Consider the following 5,000-nt stretch of genomic DNA (forward strand, 5'->3'; position numbering starts at 1 on the left):
AGAAACAGCTAATTGGTGTGGTTAATTGCACCTTAACCATAAATTGCTGCCGGCAGTGTGTGTTTGTTTGTGTGTGTGTGTGTTTTAGCTGAGTATGGCTGCAACACTGGACTCAGTGTGTGCTGAAGTGGACTTCTCCTGCTGGATGGGACGTGAAGGATCACCCAGAGATTCAGACAATAGCTAAGCCGGGGTGGGCCTGGTGGGGTGGCTGTGCTTTTTAGGAAGGCTGTATGTCAACTGCCTGTCAGGAACGCGAGTGTGTTTATTTATATGTGTGTGTGTGTGTGTGTGTGTGTGTGTGTGTGTGTGTGTATGTACTCTCCAGTTTCTTCAGTGTTTCCATGAAGGCCTCTCCCTCCCTGCTGTTTGCTTAGTGCAGGCTGAGGCAGACAGCTCAGTGTGGGCTTAAGATTCATACACACACATATACACACAAACTACACGCTCTAGGCGCTCTCATTCCTTTTCCTCATCTAATCATGATTTAGCGTGTGTACTCCTCTCGTTAGAGGTTCATAATATTATACCACGTGTGTCTGCATCTAACTCTTTGTTTTATTTCTACGTGTGTGTGCATATTAGTGTACGTCCTCTTTGCTTTGTTTTGTTACAGTATGTGCATGTATTTGCTAGCATACATTTCTTTGTGTGTGTGTGTGTGTGTGTGTGTGTGTGTGTGTGTGTGTGTGTGCGCACATGCATACACGTGCACAGGTGTCCTTTGTATTGTTTTTGTGCCCTTGCACAGTGCAGGCCTGTGTGATTGTCATTTCCGTCATGTCTGCCTGGACATTTTTGGTAGTCAGCTCCAGTTTGTTGGAGATTTGGCTCTATGCCAGTTAATTACCAAAGCTGCTAGTATTTCTCTGTGCACTTGTGAGTCTGTGTGCATCCATTAGTCCAAAATATAGCTGGAATGAACCTGAAATAGCAATAAATGTTGAAACTATTACAAAAATGAAATTGAATAGAATTGTAAAATTAGCTTTCATGCTGAATGAGACATATACCCACAATGTGTGGGCTGGCGCGGCGTCAGGTTTCCCCTCTCTTCATCTGCGGTGTGGTTTGATGATGGGCAGTTTGGTTTGTCTGTTCCTCTCTGTGGTCTGTGTTTTATATATATATATATATATAATATATATAGTGTGACTGAATGACTAAATGTATTGGATGATAAAAAAAAAAACTCACACTGCACTGCAGTCATTACATACATTAAAAATAACCGAGAATGAAAACACAATAAAACCTGAAGGCTTTATATTTCCATTGTGGTCGTCTGTGTTCCCCTGTGGTAGAATAACACAGCACACCACAAAACAACAAAACTAGAAAACAGCAAGCGAAGACAATACAATCAACATAATCAACATATGAATAGCAAATAAATAGCAGGCGGCAGGTTAGCTATGTCAACATTCTCCTGTTTTCATGGTCACAAAAGCGAAGAATTATAAAGTGAATATACTACCACACGCTGCTTTGTAACCATGTGTTTAAACCCTCTTTAAACGCGCTCTACTATTCCACTACTGAATCGAAAAGGTATCAAATATGTTGAGCTAGCTCTTGTAAAGTAGCTGTGATTGTGTCTTAGCAGTGAGAAGTATTGAATTAAATATTTTGCAACCATATTTTACCAATTTTGCAAGTGAGCAAAATCTTAATGTAAATGTTTCTTTTTTCCATTTACATTAAGATGTTGCTCACTGAGTTTGATGAGAAGTTTTATATCACTCTCATGTCTGTATGTTAAATATGATGCCTATAGGTCACAGACTGGAACTGAGGAAACACCTAACCTGGCTCTGTGCAAAACATCGTTGTATGTATTAAACAAACAAGATCCTGTTTGCAGTCTGTGTAGTAAGTTAAGCTAACAGTCTCCTGGCTGTGAGTTAGCCTCATATCTAGCGTCTTCTCATCTAAGTCTTGCCAACAAAGCAAATAAATGTAATTCCCATAACGTATAACTGCGATTCTCTGCAGCGCAGCATGTGCACAACGTCACTTAGCTTTATCTTTACATTCTGACAGGAAGTGTGCTACTGATGAACTTACCAGTGGCTGCTAACTTCAAAGCACATGTGTCAGCCAGTAAAAATTAACTTCATGTAACTCTGTTTTTAAAGCATTATCTGTGTTCCTCATGCAATCCATGAGAGAGGACAGGTTGTCCCTTGCTGAATTAAGAATAGGTCTATTTCTCTGAAATTCAGGCTCACTCATAGCAAGCTGGTCGCCATGATGAGAGATAGCATTTGAGGGAATGTTTGCTGATCACGCTCTTCCCGACCCTTCAAAGCAATTTTTTAATCGAATCTTAGAGAAGAAGATTATTATTTAACAAATTGATTTTGAAAGTGTGATTTTTCTGTGATGGATATAATGCAGCAGTAATAGAGGGTTCCTGAGACGTGTCTGTCTGCAGCTGTTAAACGTCAGGGAGCTAAGCTTTTCACAGGTCGTCCTGCTCTGGCTCTGCAGAGCTCAATACTTCAGTCTCTCTCTGTCTTACTGCTCGTCCCTTTCCTCCTCTCACCTCTTCGCCTTCTACCTTTCTGCTCGTTCTGCTGGTGCTTTCTCATTTTCCCTCTTCTGCCCTTCTCATTCCCCTTTCTCTCTTTCCTCAAGTGTCTTCTCCCAACTTTTCTCTTTCTCTTTGTGCATCTCCCTCTCAGCCTCCACTCTGAGATCCTCTGCACCTCTCACGTACAAGCCTCCAAACAGGCAAACAGTCATGCAGCTCTGCTATCACAATATAATGAGATTGGGAGCACCCAAATTGAAAGAAGCCATTTTCTACAGCTGTCAACTTATTATCGAAGGGGGGGGGGCTTATTCCAGTACCTCTAAAGGCAGCAGAGGAGAGAAGGATGGAGGTGATGGAGGGATGGAAGGGAGTAGGGGTTTGAAGTGAGAGCGGTGCTGAGGGAGGAGGTGGATAGGGAGCTCAGGGGTGAGCTGTTTTACATTTTGAATGTTTTCCTTTTTTTCCCCCCCTTCCACTCAGTCGCTCTCTCTCTGGTATTCCACTTTGGTCACCAGTGCAGCTCTTGAAGTTCAAGTCTTTTATTCACCATGTTACTCTTAATATTTTAAAAGGCAGTATGTAAGGCTTTGTGGACCCGTGTTCTTTGAATGTATGCGACACTTTGAGCACCTCTCAGCGTGTATGAGTGTTTACTTTCCCACTTCATGACTATTTATATGCAAACAGTAGGTATACTTGTGTCCAGGGGAACGGCTGCCTCTCTGTTTTAGCGACACACGCTTTCGACTGGTACACACTCTAATTTGAAATTCAGGCATTTAGGTGTTGCTTTTACCTGCAGTATTTTATAATGGTCGAACACTGTCTGACTGGCTGTGTGGATCTAACCGACCTCTATCCTGCTCCATTCTTCATTAGTTTATTGTAAACCGCAGGGAGGATTAGGAAAAGTTCTGCCGACACACCTCCATAAAATACTCCTATGCTCATACGCACAGCCAGTTGCAGACTCAGAGCCCGAAAGAAACATGTTCTCTTCAGCATTAGGCAAGCAGCTCATTCCCAGCGACACATTAACGGACATGACTACAGCGCTCCTCACATATTGACGCCCTGATCACATCCTTTAAATGTCATACATTCGGTGACGGGCCGCAGAACTGGTTTAGGAGGTTTTTGAAGACGCCACGCGCGAGCTGTCAGACCTCACCAGCATCTGCTGGGTCTGATGGTAGAGTTGAATCTGTCCTTGTTCCTTTTTTCCAACCAGGATAGTTTATTCTACTTGACATTTTCAAAAAAAGCCACCCCCACACACATACACATCTTATTTCCTGTAAAAAAAAAAACACTTTAATCCAGCTTCTAAAGACATTAAACCATAAATAATCTTCTTTTTGTTTTAGTGTCTTGTCGAAAAGTCAAATACTTTCAAACCTAAGTTTGCTTTTATCCTAATAAAAGATGATTATATGCTCTGTTTGTACCTTCACAGTGTTGTTGTAGTGTGTTGTTGTGGCAAATTTCAATAATTACCCCAGCCAAGGAGGCTTTTAGTCCCCAGAGTTTGTTTGCTTTTTGTCTGTTAATTAGCAGATATCTCAAAAACTATTTAACAGATCTCAGTAAAATTTGGCAGAAACCTAGGCCTTGGGCCAAGAAGGAACTGATTAGATTTTGGTGCAGATAGCGCTAATACGGGATACATTTTTTCTGGAGGATTCTTTGGTTTGCCATTTTGGATTTTATGTAAAAACTGCTTTTTCTTACAACAACAAATTTCATCCAATCATTGCAAAATGGTGCATAATGGATGAGGCCCGAACAAGTTTTAGGGTTGTTTTTTCCACTCGCCATGCAATATTTTCTTCTGTACCGGTAATTGTTTGGCCAGGTTCTTTTAGATGTAGCCTGTTTTTAAAGTGTCAAAGCTACAAAAGCTGCAGTATTGATAACTAACTTTATTGTTAGCTGTGTTTCTGCTTGTTGCTAGGAGATATATGTGTAGCCGATTTAAAGGGACTGATTTAAACATTAAAGTCTGCTTACAGGTGTTGGGGAGCACGACTGCTTATGTGAAAGTTGTAAAAAGTTGTAAAAAGGCTTTTGTGGGTCCAAAGGGAAATCTGATAAATTACCTATAGTGATGTCACTTGAGTCAGTCTTGGTTGAAGACGTCAAGCGTAAAAATAAAACAAATCTAGAGTGTGGTGCAGTGTTAGAAAGAAGTGAGCTTATCAGACCTCTGTAACTCGCTCCTCATCTCTGCTTGAGGCTCAAGGCTACCTTAGCTGCAGTAACACTTCTAAGTCTGACTGTCAGCGGTCTTGTTGCATTGTGGGTAATGCAGGCGCCTGGTTTTGAATACATGGAATAAAAAAAAAAAAAGGTTGTTGCATCAGCTGTGATCCTTTGTTTTTTCAAACTGTCACCGCTGAGTCTCACAGTGCTGTAGGAGTGCAATGTGACATTGGTGGAGTCTTTCTTAAACATAATACCA

The 5,000-nt window shown here is 41.4% G+C and overlaps 1 protein-coding gene across 2 annotated transcripts in view; it reads left to right on the forward strand.

Annotated features, from left to right (window-relative positions):
- dpf1 (double PHD fingers 1) overlaps positions 1-5,000 on the forward strand; it is a 37,971-nt gene that overhangs the window by 6,437 nt on the left and 26,534 nt on the right. The gene's annotated exons all lie outside the window — the stretch shown is intronic.

The sequence above is a fragment of the Seriola lalandi genome, unplaced genomic scaffold, assembly GCF_002814215.2.
Source record: "Seriola lalandi dorsalis isolate HSWRI2012SDOR001 ecotype SW California unplaced genomic scaffold, Sedor1 jcf7180002054875, whole genome shotgun sequence".
Lineage (NCBI taxonomy): Eukaryota > Metazoa > Chordata > Actinopteri > Carangiformes > Carangidae > Seriola > Seriola lalandi.